Below are 21419 nucleotides of genomic sequence, written 5' to 3' on the forward strand. Positions count from 1 at the left end.
AAACAGAAGTTGAACCATCAGTCAGTCTGAAAGGAGCTGGTCCTTAACATCTGAAAAACGAGTCTTATTTTACTGAATACAGCATCACCGAACTCACGGCCCCAGTTAGTGCTTTCAAATGCCTGTGCAGAGACTGGCATGACGTCACTTAGCAGGATGTTTGATTATTTGTGGGTCAGTGGAAAACACGCTATCACACCCACACATTTGCTTTTATAAATTTATTTAGTCGTGCAGACCTGGGTAGGAAAAAAAGGTATGAATGGCTCCTGCCAAATAATTTTACTAATTAAAGGATGAATAAAAAATAAGACTTAGGTCAAACTCAAGGTGTGAGAAACAGCAACTGAACTGCCAAGGCATACAACCGGACAAGGACTCCCTCTGCAATGGAAAGGCAGAAAATCCAACACAGGGATGCCAGACGCGGCCAAACCCACATCTTGAAAATGTGTCCATTTCCCAAACCAATGGGCTTTGTACTGCTTTTCCACTCTTCCCACTGTATTGTGAAAACGCCTACATTGAAACCAAACTAAAACTAGAAGCAGGATGGTAGATGTCAAGCATGGCACCCGCTTCATTCTGCTTTCTGATCTGCCAGCTTTTAGGCAAGGGTTTGCCTTGACCTGGACTTTTCTGTTTCCTTTACTTTTTTATGTGTGTGTCATGTTTCAGAAAACAAACAAAAATATTCCCACAGTGGGAGAACTTAAACAAAACAAAACAAACAAACTTAAAGCCTATGAGGAAGAATTCCATTAGAAACATTGTTTTCAGGGCTGAGAATGTAGTTCAACAGTACTTGCAGGAGATCCTGGATTCAATTTCCCAGCAAAACAAATAAATAATAAAAATAATAAAATTAAACTTTAGATTTAAAAAATGGAATCAATGATTACATGTCTAGAAACAGCAGTCTTATATTGTCAAATCAGAAAAGTACCTTTTCAAGCCAACTAACCCAGCTTTCCCTAAGAAGCCCTGTAGGACAGTCACTTATGCTGTAAGGAAAGACCCCTAAGGTTGGAGAACCACCCCTCCACACCACAGCTGGGTTCCCCATAGGCAGCCCGATTTGTTAGAAAGCTCCTCCTTACTTTCTACTCCAAAATCTCTGCCTTTGTAAATTTCTCCATTATCTCACTCTACCTCACATCATAGTCAGTTTGGTATTTTTTCAGCCAGAAATCCACAGGCCTTGTATTAAATGATATAGTGAGAGACCTGCTACTTTCCCCTACCCAGCTAAAAAGAGAGCCCTAGTCTGCTTGGCAGGCAAATCCCCAGACAGAAAAAGGCATTTTATCAAACTTCATGAAATGTGCTCAAGATCATTCCTGTCTATTTGTACACTTGTTGTTCATCAACATTCTTTTTTAAAAATCATTTTAAAAAAAATACACATATGATAAAATTTACATCCTAATTATTTTTAAGGGTATAATTTTAAGGGTATAACCATCACCACCATCAATCTCCATAAGTCTTTTCATTTTGCAAAACAGAAACTCTGGGCTCATTAAACAATAACTGCCTATGTCACCTCCCTATAGTCCCTGGCAGCCACCATTCTATTTTCTATCTCTATGCATCTGACAAGTCGAGGTGCCTTATATAAGTACAATATTTATCCTTTTGTAACTATCCTATATTTTAGAGTATAATGTCCTCAAGGTTATAGCAAGAGTCTGAATTTCCTTCCTTTTTGTGGCTGAATAATATTCTATTTTATGGATGCACTGCCTTTAGTTTTATCTATTAATATGTACTTTGGTTGCTCCTACCCTTTGGTTACTGTAAATAACTCTCAATGAAAGTGGGTGTACAAATTACTTTGCAAGACTTCACTTTCATTTCTTTTGGGTATATTCCCAGAAGTGAAATTGCTGTATCAAATGACACTTCTATATTTAGTTTTTGAGGAACTGCCATACTGTTTTCCTTAGTGTGCACCATTTACATTTCCACCAGCAATGGATAAGGGTTCCAATTTCTCCACATTCTCACCACCACTTGTTATTTTTTTTACAGTAACCATTTTAATCAACTTTCTTCTGGTAATAACAAGAACAATGACTACCACCAGTCATGTGCTTCTTATGTGGTTAGTTTGTAATCTATTACAACCTTGAACCCTCACCACCAACATCTGAGGTTTAAATATACGAACCCTGAAGTTAGAATATCCAGTACCTTGCCAGCAGCCCAGAGCTAAGAAGGGACAGACTTGAGATCTGAGCTCAGATGTGACCAACTCTGCATCCTGTGCTCTAACCACTATCCTGCACTGCCTTCCTTTTTACCATATAGACAGCAAGAAGGTAATTGCACCACCCACAATGAAAGAACATTAATTTCTCAGCATTCTGGTTTGTGAACAACCCAGAGAGAACAGAGCACAATAGACTCTAGGGCAAATTTGTAGTATTTTCCTCCAAACCTTGCTTCTCCATTATTTCTCTGTTTCTTTATCTTCCTTCTATTTTGTCACTTTCCTTCTCTCCCTCCCCAACTTCTTTTGTTCTTATAGTTCAGGACCATCTATGGGATATGATTTTGTTTCACTGATTAATCCAAAGTATATCCATTCACAAACCAATCACAGACGAGAATAGGAAAGCTGACCAGTCAGGGCCACACTGGGATGAGGATGGAGAAAACTTCTACAGAAATGTCCAGGGAGATGGATCCTAGCAAACGTGGGTTCTGTTCTAAGGGAAGGAGGGGCAAGAGGGCTGGGTGGGCAGTCAGTGACATCCCAGCACATCTGTACTTACCACCACGCAGAGTGGTTATGGGGTCAATGCAGGGGCTGACTTCAAATGTGTGAAACTGCCAGAAGGCAGAACTAGAACCAAGAGGCAGAAATTCCAGGGACAGAAGACTGAAGTTCAAGAGGAAAAGCATTCTGCTTACACCTACAGCTCTCTGCTGTGGTTCAAATATGTGCCCTAAATTTCATGTGCTGGAAAATTAATGCCCAGAGTCACATGTTAATGGTATTGAGAGGTGGGACCTCTGGAAGGTAGTTGGGTCATGAGGGCTCTGCCCTTATGAATGGATCAATCCATTATTGAATTAGTGGGTTCTTGCAGAGGTGGCTTTGAATAGAAGGGAACTGTCTCCAGTACATGTGGTGTTATGGGGCAGCAAGGCAGCCTCTTGCAAGATGCCAAATAGATACAGTGCCATGCTCTTGGAAGATGTACTAGCCTCCAGAACTACAGTAAACTCCTTTCCTTCTTTCTCTCTCTTTCTTTTCTTCCTTCCTTTCTCCTTTCTGATTTTTTGTAGTACTAAGAACCGAACTCAGGTCTCATGTGTGTGAGGCCAAGCACTGTACCACTGAGTTCCATCTCCAGCCCTTTTTATTTCAGTTTGAAACAAGGTCTGCCTAAGTTGCCAAGGCTGGTCCCAAACTTGTGATCCTCCTGCCTCAGTCTCCCAAGTCCCTGGGGTTATAGAAGTGTAATTATACACTTTTCTTTATAAATTACTCAATATTAGGTATTTTATTATAGCAACAGAAAATGGAAAGATACTTTCCAAAAATGAAATGAGTCACTTTGGGCAACCCCAGTAATATACATGTCACCATGTCCTCACCATGTAACCTCTACCACCTGCATTAGAATTACCCATGACAGACACTAACCTTTGAGGGCCAGTGTTCCACGGAGTGACTGCCTACTAAAAATCGGGTGTGAGACACATCACTAAAATCTCTATCTTCTGTAAATTTCTGTGATTCTAATGTTGGACAGCATGGAAAACAGGTGATTCTAAAAGCCCCGTGGACACCAGAAGGGGACATGTCACTTGTCAAAGAGTACCCAGTAGAGCTTTTGTTGAAGACCCATCGAAGCGACAACAATGTAACATTTAAAAGTCATTCACCGAAACAATGGAAAATAATTATTTTCTACTAGATTCTTGAAAGTTGAAGTTCATGATTATCCATACGTAATGGAATTTAAGGAAAATTAAGTCCTTACTTACTGGTTATCTTAATTCATTCAAAAATTTTAAAATAACTGAAAAACCATAAAGTAAAAGATCTTCAGGGACTGGGAGCAGAATGTGTGCTGAGTAGGTGCAAGGCCCTGAGTTCAATCTCTAGCATCATGTCACACACACAAAGGTTTACTGGCAATTACAAAATCTAAGTTACCCTAAAATTTCTTTTTTATACCTTTGGCATCTGTTCAACTTCAAACAATTCAAAAGGTCAATGTGGTCCAGAAAGACAAAAACAACTGTAGCAGTCCACCTTTGACTATATTCATGACCATGAACTCTACAAACTCTATACTAAAAATCCACTTGAAGCCAGGCATTATGTGACCATTACCAAATATGCCTGTCACTCTCCAGGTTACGAAGCCCCTTCTCATTTATGGATGCAGCCCTTGCCTTCCTGGGTTTTTAAATCTTTGCATTTCCCTTGCAGGCATCAGCTGGAGAATCCTTTCTCCCTTTACAAAACCAGCTGAATCATCATGTTCTCACTGTCACCAATCAAGACCCCTTTCCTTTTTTTTTTTTCTTCATACATACATATATATATGTCAGTATTTTGTCCATCTGCAAACTAACAGACATCTATTTTAGGTTGTAGATAGACACAATACCCTTATTTTTATTTATTTATTTACATGGGGTGCTGAGGATTGAACCCAGTGCCTCACACATGCTAGGCAAGCACTTTACCACTGAGCCACAACCTCGGCCCCCAGACCCCTTTCTTGCTGTTCACATACATGTATATACATCTAGGATGACACTGGTCACACTCTTGTTGTCCCTGTGCCCCTCTCTAATGCTCAGGGTGTCTTTGAATGCAGCGATGACCATGCTGGCCCTGTGGGCTCTGGGCTCCCTGCAGTACTTTTCAGGCAGGATGGTGATGTCTCCCCCAGTAGACGCTGAACCTTTCTTACTCCATATCTATTTGTTAATGGAAGGAAGGAACAAAACTCCCCCACCCCAAGGTGGACGTGCACAGTCAAGTAGTAAAATACAGCTCACCCACTATACACCAGAAACAATGCCACTGTCACAAACCTGGGATGTTTATAATAATAATAATAATAATAATAATAATAATAATAATAATTACTTTATAGTTATTATTGTTATTATTATTATTATTAAGTACTAGGGATTGAACCCACTAAACTACATCCCCAGCTCTTTTTGTTTTTTATTTTGAGTCAGGGTCTTCCTAACTTGCTGAGGCTGACCTCAAACTTCAATCCTCCTGCCTCAGCCTCCTGAGTCTCTGGGATTACAGTCATGCACCACAGAACCTGGCATTATTATCCTCTTTTAAAGAAAGAAACGATGAGAGTAACTAACTTGCCCAAAGTCATGAATTGGTAAACCCTAGACAGAAACTCGGATTTAACTCAGTAGACCACTTTTCTTTGATATGATACTATCTCTCCTTGAATTAAAAATGAATAGTCTCTCACAGGCATTGAGCATGGTAGACGCTCAATGTGCTGTGCCTGAGATGCAGCTGGTTGCTTGGTTTTAACCAAATATTGCTATTTTGAGTGAAAATGATGCTTTTAATACATTTTAAATCATAAGAAAAATTCCAATGCCATCTGCTATACAACATAGTCGCCTTATTTTAAATTAATGGAAAAGACTAATAATCCCCCAGAAATGTAGAGCCCCCTATTCCAAGTGGCATATTTCTTCATTAACCTTACCATCACCAGAGGGTTTAAGCAAGAAGATTAGAAATAAGGCAAGATCAACCTTATTTAGGTCAGGTTTCAAGTACCTACCTGCAGGTGACCATTACATGGTCAAGCCTTTGGTTCTTATAACAAACAGCAATAAATGTTATTTTCTAGCTCTGAGACAATCTCTGGGGACGTCCCTTAGAGTCTCTTGGTTAATCATCTATCTTTGTAAAGTAGTAAAGGAGGGTCAATGTCTTTTCATTCTTTGGCTGTATCATAAATACCTTGTCATGAAAAAGTCTAATAAGAAGTTGCCAGTGATAGAAAAACAAAACTAGCTTCTCATTAAAGGGCTCCAGTGATTCCGCTTCGTTATGGGATCAAATTCACCATTTGGTATTACTGCCAAGGACTCTCATACTGCCAAGCCTTATCATAGCTTCCTAGAGCAAGTTTGGGTGGCATTGAGAGATCCCAGCACTACTCCCAGCATGATCCCATCCTGTCCTTTCCCAGTCAGGCCCTTCTTTCCTTCTTTCCCTGTATAATTTCCACCAACACATGCAGACTTGCATCCTAACTCCTCACACTGTGCCTGACTCACAGGTGGGACTCAAGAATGTTATTCAATGGGAGAGCAGAACCTCATATGAGGGAGTGAGGCCTGGGGTTCAGCACCACCAACAATAACAATAGCATAAGAAACGTCTTCAGTACTGACATCAAACATAACAGTGGAAGCTTCTTTAATAAAACATTCTGCCTGACATGGGGGTGCCTGCCTGTAACCCCACAGACTTGGGAGGCTGAGAAGGAGGATAGCAAGTTCGAAGTCAGCCTCAGCAATTTAGCAAGACATGTCTCAAAATAAAAAATAAGAAAGGATGTGGATGTGGCTCAGTGGTAAAAGCACTCCTGAGTTTAATCCCCAGTATCAAAAAAAAATTTTTTTTTTATTTACAAGATTCCTGGCACATCAGCTCTGCTAGGGAAAGTCTGCTTACATTTACAGTTGATCCTTTGTATTCCTGAGTTCCATGTCCATGAATTTAACAAACTGCAGATTAAAAAAAAAAAAAACAGAAAAAATTGCATCTGGGGCTGGAGGTGTTGCTCAGTGGTAGAGTACATGCCTCGCATAAATGAGGCCCTGGGTTGCATCCCCAGCTCAATACACACACACACACACATACACACACACACACACACACACATACACACACATCTGTATTGAACATGTACATACTTTTTTTTTTACATTATTCCTTAAACAATATAGTCTAACAACTATCTGTATAGCATTTACAGTGTACTGGGTATTGTAAGTACTTAGAGATGACTGAAAGTGCATAGGAGGAAACAAGGAGGTTATGTGCTCATAGTATGACATTTTATAAAAAGGATTTGAACATTCCAGATTTTTGGATCCTCAGGGGACCCTAGAACCAATACCCCATGAATATCCAGGGACAACTGTATCTACATATGAGCGTCTTTCTGGCCACAGCTAATTTCAAAGTTGCTTGATTGCGCCTACCAGCCTCTCTGAATTCATTTGGGCATTTGTTCATTTGTTAGTTCGTTCATTCATTCATTCATTCATTCATCCATTTATGGTACTGGGGATTGAACCCAGGGATGGGTACTCTACCACTGACCTTCATCCCCAGGCCTTTTTTTTTTTTTTATTTTGAGACAAGCTCTCACTAAATTACTGAAGCTGGCCTCAAATTTATGATCCTCTTGCCTCAGTCTCTCAAGTTTCTAGTATTATAGGAATGTACCACTGAGCTCAGTTTAACCTCATTTAATTGCTCCTTATCCTGCCATATTAAAAAAATTTCACAAGTGACATTTGTTTTAAAAATAAAAATGAAGGCTGGTAATTAGCTCTGCAATAGAGTACTTGCCTAATATGCACAATGCCTCAGGTTGGATCCCCAATACAGAGAAAGAAAAAGAAAGAAGGAAGGAAGGACAGAAGGAGTACAAAAGGGAAAAGAATCAGTGCTCACCCCCAAATAATCACTATTAAAACTTCAGTATAATTTTTTTTAGAGAGAGAGAGCTTATAGGTTGTGTCCCATATATGAATATTTTATTTCAGAAACGGTATCAGAGCATTACCTATCAGTTTGTATGTAGCTTTTCAAAATATTTTTCCATATTAATAAGTATAACAGTCAGGCATTATGGTATACACCTATAATCTCAGCAATCTGGGAGGCTGAGGCAGGAGAATGGCTAATTCAAGACTAATCTTAGCAACTAGTAAGACCTATCTCAAAATAAAATAATGAAGAGGGATGGGTATGTATCTCAGTGATAAAGTTCCCCTGAATTCAAATCCCAGTACCATAAAAAAAAAAGTATAATTGAATGCTACCTCTCAGGACATCTACAGGATCTTCCATTGTATCTTAATTCATATTTGTTTAATAAATATGTCTGGACAGGGCTTATGTAATTTCTGGACTCACTTCTCTATTTTATACCTTGAAAAATGATGGAACTCTCCAGACCAGCTCATAGGACTGCTTCAGACCCCGACAAGTAAAGAAGTTTGACAGCCATTGCTCTTTCCCAAGAATATAATAAGGGGCTATAGCTCAAGTAATTTTCCAAATAGCCCTGTACTACTGTGGTTAGGATTAAGAAAGTATTATATTGCCTGAACATTAAAAGATTGCAAAATATCTACTTAGAGTTTTGCAACTGTTTCCATGATGGGGAATTCCAACATGCACATCTTTATGTTACTGAAAAAAAAAAAAAAATCAAGCAGGGGACTAGGGAGGACAAGAGGAAAAAGGGGGAGGGAAAAGGGGGTAATCAGGAACTGAAATCAGTTTCTATGCATGTCTGAGTACGTGGGGATGAACCCAACTACTGTGTATAACCATAAAACTCTAATAAAAGTTTAAAAAATAAAAATAAAAAAAATCAAGTATGGCTATAGTGACCTTTGCCTGGGAGGAATATATGCTGATGACTGTGGATTTATCTTCCCTCTTTTCATTCTGCCCTCCATGCCCCCTTCTTTCCCTCCTGCCTGACAAACTGAAAATGGACAGAAAAGGGGTGGTATGAAGAATGCTAAGGGAAAAGCAACTCGGGTGGCTAGGAAGGCAGGGCTGAGGCCATGACTGGGCACAGGGCTTCAGAGCAGGAGGAAGTATCACTTCCTTGCCACCTCCTCCCTCGGGCCTCCTCCCTCGGGCTGCAGTTCTGCTCTCAGTGACACAGCTTTCCCGTGGAAAGCAGAAGTGGTCCTCCCTCTCCAGGGGGCCCCTCAGAGACAAGCTTCTCCATTCCCCTCCCTGGGGGTTAACATTTACAGGAAGAGTGAGGCACCCACACGCCCAAACACCAAGCTGACCAGACCTAGTTACTTCGAGTAGAGGCAGAGTGAACACAGACCCATGGACTCCCTGTATACTCCCACCAGCAAATGAGAGAGGCCCAAAGTCATCGAGTTTCCCACCCAAAGTTTGACCAATAGAGAGCTGAGGGAGGGAACTAGAGAGTCACATTTTCAAGGAATTTCCAACCAGTATAATTTGGGGTCAATAAACGTGGCAAAAGGGATTGTAGATGTTCAGAGAGAGGTGGGACTGCTCAGAGTCAGGGCAACATTTGACTTTGTCTGCAGTATTAACTGTAAAAAAGGAAATGAAACAAAATAAAAGACTCTGAGTTACACACCCATGAAGACGTCTTCCCAATGTTCTACAGCTCAACAAACCAGAATCTAGACCATTAGGATTCGGTATAATTTTAGACCCATTAGTGTAGTTTTGTAAGACATCATTAGTGATCTCAGTATTATGAATAATGAACAGTTATAATAATGAGACTAACTGATAATCTCTTCCCATAATTGGTCAAACTCATGTCCTATCTGTTCCTGGTTTGAAAGAAGCTGAAGAGCAAAGAGGGAGAAGGGGAATTGGAAATGATATACTGAGTGCTAATAAAACACAGCAAAATAAACAATCCTTTGGGAGAAAGCAGTACCCATGAAAACCATATATGATTATAAGTATGACTTTTAAGAAATCATTTTGTGGCAAATAATGAATGTTGATGGCTTATTCCAATAAGAAGGGGTACAGAACAAAAACGAAGAAAAAGTTCAAAAATAAAGAGTAAGGACTATTATAGGTCCCTGCACTTGTTACTTTAGAGAAACCTTTTAAATTTAATCATTTTAACTTGCTATTCTAAATTTCAAGAGAATCCTTCCAAATAATTTAAGCAAAGATAAGAGAAAATCTATGTCTTTAACCTGGCCTGTTACACAATTTCTCATCCCTCACTTGGCAGCTTTCCATACTATTTTTTACACGTGTGTGTCTCCCCTCAAATGGGAACTTACTCAAAATAAATTTTAGAAATGATGATAGAGTGAACTCAAAGTTTCACAATTTAAGTATCAGGAAACTAGGCAGCTGTAAGAAATATTTCAGTATCTCTGACTGTAAAAAAAAAAAAAAAAAAAAAAGAAAAGAAAAACAACTTCCTCTTCCATGGACAACCTTAAAGGATGGAAGGCAATGAATATCTGTTATAGGGATATTTGTTTAGAGTAATGTCTTACACAGCAAATGAGCATAAAATGGGATGTGTGTTATACTGTGCATTCTACAGGTCCTGTCTCCTAACTTTATATTTTTAAGTTAAATGATGCTCTGATTGTTATAACAACCACAGAAGGTTGGTAGGGTTCTTGGAGAAGCACTTTATAGCAGAAGGCAGAGGGAGTCCTTTTGCCTAATGTTCCTTGGGCATTTCTGTATTAACCAATAAAGATCTTAACAGCCACCAAGACAGTCACTAGAGTTGCTTGGACAGCAGCCACATAGGTGTCACCCTGGCAGTTATTGGAGATGCCTACCCTACCCCCAAGCAGGAAGCTGCACAGAAACTCGTTTCCAGGGGAAAGCTCAAGTGCTCAGCTTAATGAGTGTCTCTTATGTCCTGAGCAGTTAGCTACTTAGTTCTGGTAAATCCTCAGTGATAAAAGAAAATGACTTCATGATCCCCTATTTCTCCATTTCTACAATACACATTAAATAATAAATTTGTTTCTTTGGTTTTAAGTACCTATTACAGGTCCAAAGGTGGACAAGAGGGAACAGCCAGATAACACCTACTATACCCAATGGTGCCACTTAGCCTGTGATCTTGGACCAGCTCTTGAATCTCCCTCTCTATATTTGTCCCTGCCTATCTTGTAGAGACCAAGAAAGGTTCAATAAAGTCAGGGTTCAAGAAACTTCAACACCCTAGAAAAACATAAGGCATAGCACCAACACTGTCAGGAACTGCCCAGGAAAGATCTGAGTACATGTTTGCTGTCAGTGTGTCCTTGACCAGAGTGCAACTGAGTGTGGTGGCCCTTCACTGTTAGCATTAATCCATGCATTATAAAGACATCAGCGCCAGTGAGCAGTAGCAACAATATCCCATGCTGTGGGCATATACACGCTATATTCTTATTTATAAAATTAGCACAGGTTTGTATATGGTCATATGGTTTCATCTTGTTAAGTGCCAAGTCTACATATTCATGAGAAAACAAGTGGAAACTCCAATGTTTTGGTGATTTATTTCTGAAAACAATACAGGTAGAACTGAAAGTCCTTGAAAGACATTGATTGACAAAATGATACCAGACCACTTTTCTGCTTAGGAAAAAAAAAGCCACTGGATGTGGTGGGAGGAGATCACAAAGTCTCTGCATAGCTTAGGAAGAAAGAAGATTCTAAGATAAAAAGATTAGGCCAACTACCTTATCATGTTGCCATTCCACATGATACAACAGAGAAGCCTGGTCCTGAGCAGACATTTCCATTTAGAACACCAGTGTTACTCAACAAAGTCCCTCTGAAGAAAGCTTCAGAAGGCTTTAAATGCCTTAGGGACCAGCTTTGTTTCTTCAATCTCTGGATGTCCTTGGCAGGACTTCCTTCCTCCCGCCAAGTAACCCCCACTGAGCACCTACTATGTGCCAAGCACCAGGCTATCATTTTGGACAAGATAGACAAGGCTGTTGTTGTGGAGCTTCCATTCTAGTGGAGAATACAGTCCGTAAACATGAGGATGAGCCATAGTATGACTGATTGCTGCTGTGAAGGAAACACTGGCTCACTTAAAGGCCTAACTGGCTTATCAAATCACAGCTCCAGTAAATGGTGAAAGAAACCAAACTCAGGTTTCCTGACTCCTATTTTCTCTTACCTCACATCCACTGCCCTCTACTCTTCACTCAGCAAGAGGGTCACCCCATTTACAGCCAAAGAGACCCAGTCACCAAAGGCTCTTGGGATCCAATTAAATTTCTGAAGCCTCAAAATGCTTACTTTCTTACCTCCAAATGAGAATGGAGAAACAATTAGATACCCCCTGCCCCAGACCATATCCCATTAGGGTTCACCCTTACTCTGGAAGAATTCTATAAGCTCATGTGCTGTCAGAGTCTATTCCCTAAGCAATGCTATAGGTGTTGACTGCACAGAGAGAACATCCCTACAGCCCTCTAGGGGCAGAAAACACAAGGGCCAAACATCTTTACTGGCCCGTTCTTTACTGGCCAGTTCGTAGGGTGCATTGGGCTACTGAACCTGCTTTTTTTTTTTTTTTTTTCTTTTGGTACTGAGAAGGGATGCTTAACCTCTGAGTCACATCCTTTTTATATTTTATTTAGACGTAGGGTCTCACTGAGTTGTTTAGGGCCCTGTTAAGTTGCTTTGACTGGCTTTGAACTTGTGATTCTCCTGCCTTAGCCTCTGGGCCACTGGGATTACAAGCATGTGCAGCCATGCCCAGCGCTGAACCTGCTTTAGAGAGCAAAGCCTTCTAGTATTTATTAAGCAATATACTGGTAAGGTCAGTTACTAAATCAGATATGTAGTCTTAGGTTTAAAATAGCCAAACTGTGAAGAACCAAGGAGTCTCCTTTTTATGAACAGAATTAGTTGCAATAAATAACAATAACAATACTATTTATGGAATGCCACGTATATTACTAGGGGTTTTCTGTGTGCTAAACAACCCATGAGGTAGATAGGCACTGTAAAAGATGTGAAAACCCAAATAGGGAATTTCAATAATTGGCCACCTTCGTGCACAGCTGGGAGACTGCAAGGCCCAGATTCCAACTTGGGTTTCTAAGGTGGTAGAGAAGTTTGATGGACACACACACACCACAGATATATTTAAACACACACACACACACACACACACACACACACACACAATCTTAAGTCCACAGAGCAGTGGAGCTGTTGTTAGAAGAAACATTACAAATGTACAGGATCAAGAAGCTGACGAAGTTGGCCAAGATATCACAGGAAAGTGGGAACTGGAGCTTACACCCTTCCCCCAACGTGAAGGAAAGGCAGCCCCTGAATTCTTAAAATAACTCTCGCTTCCTCTCGCCAAAGAGTCCGACTGTTCGGCTGCAGGCAGAGAGGAGCCGGCTCTGTGGGAGAGTGAGCACCAGTCTCCGCCACAGCCGCTCGACGTCACCATCCTGCCAGGGGCCACTATGGAGGGCAGCTCTCCGCAGGTCTGAGAGAGGGACCTCTCCGAACCCCACACCTCTGGAGCCCCAGCCCCGAGTGGCGAGACCAGATTGCTCAATCCGAGGAGTCCCCTCCGGGATCCCGGCTGCGTGCTGGCTCCGGTGGACAGGGGCTTCCCCGCCGCGCACCGCGACTGGCCAGAACCCGGACAGCAGCCGGTCCTCGGGCCCACGCCTGGAAGGGCGCGCGGTGCAGCAGCCCAGGTGCCCACAGCTCCACCACACCCCTGCGGGAGGCAGCGCTGCGGACACCTGCGGCCGGCCGCCCCCACGTCCCGGCTCCCCTGTGGGGCGGGTCACCCACAGGCTTAAGCCATCTGTGTGCTTTCACCAGCGGGGGCGGGCGCTGGTGAGGCCAGGAAGCGGCGCGCGATCTCTGCTGCCGCGGCTCCCGCCGAAGCCCAGCGTCCGGGGCTAAACCCGCAACCTGGGCTCCAACTGGTGGCACAGTCGCGGCCCCCACCCAAACTGTCCAGGCCCCTGATTCCGTCCCCCGTGTTCAAGCCGGAGACTCACCCGCTCGCGGTTGAAGTTTCGGGTCGGCGGCGGCGGAGCTCCACGGTGACTTGAGTTCAAAACCGGGGGCGCGACGGGACAGGCCAGCGGGGCCCTCCTAATGAGGGGCTGCGGGCAGAGAACACAGGACGCTTGGCCAAGGAGTTGCAGGCTCGGGGTCGCGGGTGACTACTGTCCCGCCTACAGCGGTCAGAGGCTGCAGCGCGTCGGGCCCAGGGGCTCCACCGCGGGGGAGCGAGAGGCAGCGCGGGCCGGCACGGTGGGAGAGGAACTGGCTGTTGCTGGGCTGGGCCGAGAGGTCCCAGCTACTTCCTGGTGCTCGGATTTGCATACTGCGCCTGGAGGGCGGGGAAGTGACCGTTTGGTATTTGGTGTGGCCGTCGCGCAAGGCTTTGAAAGCAAAGAAACCTGGCGACCCACCGTGCAACTTGAAACTATGAGAGAGCTTCGGATCCAACAGTCTTCAGTAGGGATGGACTGAAGGTCTTCTAAGGATTCAGAGGGGCATCGAAAGCTCTCACATCTCCTTTCTTTTCCTTTTGGACCTAATTCCTCAAAGTGTTAGAAGTGGGGTGCTCCTGGAAGTAGAGGGGGCGCGCTCGGATCCCGCCCAATGTTTGGAGTTCTCAGGAGAGAAAGAAAGCAGAATCGTTGCCAAGGGTCTCATTGCGTTTTTATTTGTTTGTTTTTTAATCAATACAGAGTAAGTTTCTTACGGATGTACATGTGGGTATCTAGGGCATTCAATGGGGCGGGAGGAACGGGGAGTGGGAATGGCTGTTGAGTTAAATGCCTGGCAAGTACTCAAAATTTCTGAAAGCCTCAGTTTCCTCTCTAGAAAATGTAGAGAAGGAAGTTTAACTCTCATGAAATGCTTTTTGCAGAGGACTCACATTACCTAGGGTGCTGTAGTTATTATTTCATTCCTCCTATCCGTGCATGCCTACATGTATCCCAGTGCTTGCCTAACCAGTGCTTGCTGAAAGAAAAATGGACTGCGTGTTCAAGCTCATGTTTCAACTGGATAAATGCCACTTACACATCCAAAACGTACAATTAGGCTCAGTCACTGTGGATGCCCGCTTGTTTCAAGCCAGCTCCGGTTTCCTGGGATTCCAGGATTGTACTACCTTGTAGAATTTACAAGGAAGTGACTGGGACACTGTAGGAAGCTTTATACTAATAAAAGCAGATATTTGGGGCCAGAGGAGTGCCAGACACTGCTCTAAACACTTGCTTTCTTTTCTTATAACAATGTTATTAAGAGGCTGACCCCACCTACTGTCTGACTGGTCAAAGAAGCCACCTTGTACCAAATCTGATATAGCAAATTGGATTGTGAAGGAGTACAAAAATTTGCCTATCATAGTCATATGGGCTGCATAATGATATTTTGATATTTTGGTCAACCGTAGACCCCCATGTATGAAAGTGATCCCATAAATAAAGAAACTGAAACAATTCTGTTGCCTAATGAAATTATAGTCCTGCAACATTGTAGCAAAAGGCAATACTCAGATGTTTGTGGTGATATCAACAAACCTGCTCTTCCAGTCCCATAAAAGTATAATACACACAATTATGGACAGCATAGAACAACTGATAATGACAATAAATATGTTACTGCTTTATGTATTTACTATACTATACTTTTATTATTATTTTAGAGCATAAATTTAGGAAAAGTCAACAGCCTGCCACATTAACCAGCAGCAGCTTTGTCCATCTGGTGTTTATCACATCTCTTGATTGCATCAATAGGCCATGTCTAGTGATTGACCTATACCATCTAGGTTTGAGTAAGTATATTCTGATTTTCATACAAAGACAAAATCACATTATGCTGTACTTCTTAGGACATATCCCCAGTTAAGCTACATTTGACTATACTTCTTCAAAAGAAAAAGAAAAGTAGGATAGCTATACCTATAATGGTCACTGTTAGGTAGTCACTAAGTTTTTTGCTAAAGAGTAGTGGGTGGGTTACTTAGGGAGGGTGATGAGCCTATGAGTCAAATCTATCCAGAATCCTGCGGAGCAATTCATTTCCTGGGGTCCGTATCCTGCACTTTTCTTCAGAATGACCTTTCAAATACTTTGTCTTAAAATATCTACTACTACAAATGAGTCCTTGAGTCTCTGGGTAATGGCATGTAGCAAAGAATAGATGCAAAATGCCTTCCGTATGTTAATCTGCTTTGGAAGCCTAGTGCTGCCCTGGAAGCCTGTAATCCCAGTAATTTTAGAGCCTGAGGTAGGAGAATCTCAAGTTCCAGGCCAGTCTAGGAAATTTAGTGAGAGAGAAAGAAAGAAAGAGAGAGAGAGAGAGAGAGAGAGAGAGAGAGAGAGAGAGAGAGATATGGGGGGGAGGGAAGGAAGGAAGAGAGGGAAAAGATAAGATCCATCTGGAATATTGTCAGTATTTTTGGTAAAATGTCTCAGGGTAAGGAATAAAGCATCAACCCGTCAACCACACCTGAGCTTGCACCCAGCTCCACCACTTTACCTCCTCACATGCAAGCATCCTACCTAAGCTTTTATTCTTATTTTGGAACAACAACTATTTTTCTTCACACTTCAGGCTGTATTCATATATCTTGAATACCCATTTTCCATAGCTGTCTTTTCTCCTTAAGTTTCAACAAAAGTCCCATTTCATAAGAAAACTTTATTCAAAGTTTTTACTAGTAGCCCTCTTTTCTAGACATCTGTACTACTTACAGCAGGCATTTAAACTAGACCCAGGTATAGTACTCTGGCATTGTTTGCTTTTTTTCATGTGTTAGCCTTTTCTTCTCAAATACTAGTAAATAGCCAGGCATGGTGTTACACACCTGTAATCCCAGCTACTTTGGAGGCTGAGGCAGGAAAATCACAAGTTCCAGGTCAGTCCAGGCAACTTAGTGAGACCCTGATTCAAAAGAAAAACAAAAAAGGGCTGGGGAAGTACTCAGTGGTAGAGCGCCTCTGGATTCAATTCCCAGTACCCTTAAACAACAATAGCAGTGACAAAAACTAGTAAATAGTAACTCTTCTTTTGGAAGACACTCCTTCTTATTCTTATCTATTTCTCACTATACATCCCAAAAGTTCTGCACGATGCTTTAAAATACTCTATTAACTTGACTGATTGCTTAATTGACTGGCTGATTTGTCCCAACAGTATTCTCTAAAGTGAGCACAGAATGGAATGATCAGAGGTAGGATGCAGATCAACAAAGATTGCCTTGACAGGCCAGGCAGGACTTTGAAGAAGAAAAGGAATATGACTGACAGGACAGAGGAGGATGTGTGGAGATGCATAGCCACGAACAGGGTTCCCTCATTTTTGTAGGTACTGTATTTGTGAATTCACCTACTTTCTAAAATTTATTTATAAGCCCAAGTCAACATTGGAGGTGCTTGCCTACTCATTTGTAGACATGAACATCACAGAATAGTGAAAATTTTGAGTCTTCCACTCTACATGTTCCCAGCTAAGATGAGCAAGTTGAGACTTTGCCTTTTTTATTTCTGCTTTTACACTGTAAACATGTATCCTTTTTGAAGTTGGTTTATTGCCATGTTTTTCACATTTTTTGTGGCTTTTATTGGTGATTTTGCTGTAGAAAATGGTCCCCAATCATAGCACTGAAGTTCTATTTAGTGTTCCCAAACACAAGAGACTGTGATGTGCCTTATAGAAAAAACATGTGTGTTAGATAAACTTCACTCAGGCATGAGTCGTAGTACTGTTGGCTGTGAATTCTATGTTAATGCATCAACAATGTGTTAAATAAGATGTCATGAAGCAGAAACATACATAAAACAAGGTTAGGTATTGATAAGTTAATGAAAATGTTGTGGCTAGAGATTCACAAGAACTTAATTCCTTAATTCTCCTTAGGAGCAATGGCTCAGTATTTGCTAATTCAGTGCTCACAGTGATTTCATAGAACATAACTACTACAAGTAATGAGAATGGACTATAAGAATATCCCATCATCCATTGGCAGGAAAATGAAATGACCTCAAGGAACTTCTGTCATTGTCATCACATGCCCCATCATGGTGCTTGCTGCTGCTAGAATTGGGCATGCTCAGTGTAGCCTTTCACATCACCTTATCTTTAGCCCATCCCACTGCCACAATGTGAACTGTCCCTGGTGCCACTGCCATTCTTCTGGGAGCTACCCTAGGGTTCTAGACTCCTAAGGCCAGTTCAGGTACCCTTCAGATTGTTTTCCCAAGCTTCCTTTCTTTGAGGGAAACAAGGTTAACCCTCAGACTCTCCCTCTCACTCTTGCAAACATATCCACAAGACCCAAGTGGCCCAAATAGGAAACACAGAGCTGTGGTGCTCCACACTGGCAGCAGGTTAAATCATTTGAACTGCTAGAGCATGCCCATGTCCAGGCCTTATGGAGGCCAATATCATCCAAATCAATAGAGGGGAAACCCTTCAGAAATTTTCAGGCTACCCAGGTGTTTCCATCCAATGAGTAGCCAAGAATGGGAACCATAGCCAGGTGCGGTGGTACACACCTGTAATCCCAGCAGCTGAGGCAAGAGCATTGCAAGTTCAAGGCAATTTAGTGAGGCCCTAAGCAACTTAACAAGACCCTGTCTCAAAATAAAAACTAAAAAAAGGATGAGGATGTGGCTCAGTGGTTAAGCAGCCCTGAGTACCAAAAAAGAAAGAAAGAAAGAAAAAGAAAAGAAGGAGGAGGAGGAGTATTGGCAAAGAAACTCAAACACCTGGGAGAATATGGAGTATATTTATTTACCAAAAAATTAAAAGGGGAGCAGGTTTCTATATATACGTCACCAACACTTCTAATAAAACAAGAAAAACTTCTCATCTGAAGCACTGGAGATTCATTCGAAGACTATTTAAAGTGGGGAAATTCTGTCAAGCATTTTACTTGAACTTCAACCTTAGGTGCATTCACTTACTGACAATGGTTCTTGTAAGATCAATGTGTTTCCTCTAAGCATGAATCCTGGACTTGGTACTCTGTCATTCTGGTAACCTAGGCCACACCCATGATACCTCATCTCTGATTTCCAATTGCAAATTTGCTGAAGTAGAGGAAGAGGTTGTAAAGCCATCTCTCCACACAATCTCTATTATTTTACCTCTGCTTCATTCTGCTAGTTTAGCAGAATTATTTGCATTTACCACTTTTCCTGTGGCTGCTTTCAAATATTCACTTTGGTTTTACACAGAAACAACCCTGTCACTCATATTTTTCAAGTTTTTAGTTTTTAAATTGTCTGTTTGCAATACCGTCACAATTGGTATAAAAATAACTGGCTTTTGGAAAGAAGTGTTCCAGAGAGTACTGGGTTCACTTTGCTGAAAGAGAGAAAACAGTTTTTGTTATTTTTGTTTGTCTGTTTTACAAAGGGAATTGGAAGCATTGGTTCATGCGAGTTTTGTTAGAAAGAAGTTAATTTTAGTGGCTTTCTCTCACAACCACCACCAGTCAGAGACTGGGCAGGTAGTTTTATCTTAAAGCCTCCTACTCAATACTCATAACCAAGTTCTATTTTCTACTTTATAGATAAGAAAGCCTCAAAAGGGGCAAGTGACTTGCTCAATTGCACCTCACCAAAGTGAATGGGTTGGGTTTGAACCCTGTTCTGTCTGATGTCAAAGCTTGTATTCTTAGATTACAATGACTTCTATGAAGTTTGGCTTCTCAGCTGGAAATACCACAAAAAGAACATGGCATTCCCAAAAGCAAACATGGTAAAATCTGGCTTGAGTCAGTCTTAATTTTTTGACATTGTAAAGGAATAAACAAAGCTACCTGATCAATAAATAATTAAAATAGAACCAAATACTAGTGGTAATAACAATAACAGCATAATAATAGTTTGAATCTTAGTAAGCTTACAACAAAGTTAATCTGCCATTCGATGATATGAAAAATGATGCTGAGGACTGAGACTCTAGCACAGTTGGTAGAGTGCTTGCCTTGCAAGCACAAAGCTCTGAGTTCAATCCCCAGTACTGAAAAAAAAAAAAAAAAAAAAAGAAAGTGCTGCATGGTAATTAGACCAAAATAGATTGCTCAATAAGAATTGTCTCATGCAGTCAGATTAGAGATTTCTGGTGTCTGCTGGGGACTGTCCAGAAGGTAAAGGGGAAGATCATTGTGATTTCATTTCTGCTTCTTTTCAAAGGATGGACTGGGACCATTTCCACCTCACTCCACCTTCCACTGTTCAACAAAGATGTCTAGCCTTTCAAATCAAGCTTGGCTCAGATCCTAGTGTCTGCCCTGTCCCTTGTTCAAATTCTGGAAGTGCCAAACCTCTTTTCTAGGTGGACTTTCTTTACGGTGTCTAGAAACTCATATTTTTACTTGTGATGTTGACATGATTTCAGACTTACAGGAGAATATAAAAAATAGCACAAAAAATCATCTATATCCTTCAGACAGATTCTCCATTTGTTAACATTTAATCATATTTACGTTCATGAGCACACGTTCTCTCTCTCCATCTACCTATGAATAAATTATCTGAAATTCTGTATGACAGTTACAGACATCATGATTCTTTTTGACATTTAAATTTATTTTATTGATATTTTCAATATTGACAAATAGTCCCTCTAAAATAATTTCCCACAAAAGCCAGATTCAAAACTTACTAACTACCCTGTGACTAATACACTTAAAATCCAAACATTTCAGGACTGTGGACATAACTTAGTGGTAGATCACTTACGGTTCTTGCCCCCTTAGTACTTCAGTGTGTATTTCCTAAAAAATGGAGACACTCTTTTATCAAGAAACTAACGTGGATGTTACAATTAAATTATAGACCCTATTCAAATATCGACAATTGTCCTAATAATTTGCTTTATAGTAAAAGAAAATCATAGTTTGCACTTTGTATTTAATTTTCATGTTTCTTTAGTCTCTCTTAGAAGAGTTCCTCGATCTGCCTTTGTGCTACGTGATACGAACATTTTTAAAAGAACACAGATTTGTTATTGTAGAATTCTCTGTTTGAGCTTATGTGATACTTCCTCACGATGAGAGTCAGGTTATACCTTTTGGTTAGGAGTACCTCTCATGTGCTGTGCTGGGCACAATGTATCAGGAGTCACAGGGGCTCTTTCTCTGCCATCATTTGTGAGGTTAACTTTTTTTTTTTAAACAGACTGCATTTTGATTCATTGTACACAAATGGGGTACATCGTTTCGTTTCTATGGTTGTGCAGGATGTAGATTCATACCATTCGTATAATCATACGTGTACATAGGGCAATGATGTCTGTCTCATTCCACCATTTTTCATAACCCTCTCTTTCTCATTTTCCTCTACATAATCTAAAGTTCCTCCATTCTTCTCTCACCCCCCATGTACCCCACCCTATTATATATCTTGATTAAGGGCATGTCTTCTGAGTTTCTCTGCTCTGAAGTCACTATTTTTCTTTTAATAGTTAATCAATATCTTATAGGGAGGTAATTTGATATTATAAGTTTCCTGTTTTTCATCAAACTTTTGCCCACTAGTATTAGCATCCATGGATAATTCTTGTCTGAATTCATTATTACTGTGCTGATTGTCAAATGGTATATTTTAGTCATTTTTGTGTTACTGTAATCAATATA

General features: G+C 41.1%; 1 protein-coding gene across 2 annotated transcripts in view; it reads right to left on the reverse strand.

Annotated features, from left to right (window-relative positions):
• Positions 1 to 14100, reverse strand: part of Lyn (LYN proto-oncogene, Src family tyrosine kinase) — a 115500-nt gene extending 101400 nt beyond the window's left edge. For both annotated transcript variants that reach the window (XM_047554257.1, XM_047554252.1), the window contains exon 1: positions 13804 to 14100. The gene's annotated coding sequence lies outside the window, so the exon portion shown is untranslated. The remainder of the gene's footprint in view (positions 1 to 13803) is intronic.
• Between the last annotated feature and the right edge of the window lie 7319 nt (positions 14101 to 21419).

This window comes from Sciurus carolinensis, chromosome 1 (genome assembly GCF_902686445.1).
Source record: "Sciurus carolinensis chromosome 1, mSciCar1.2, whole genome shotgun sequence".
Classification (NCBI taxonomy): Eukaryota; Metazoa; Chordata; class Mammalia; order Rodentia; family Sciuridae; genus Sciurus; species Sciurus carolinensis.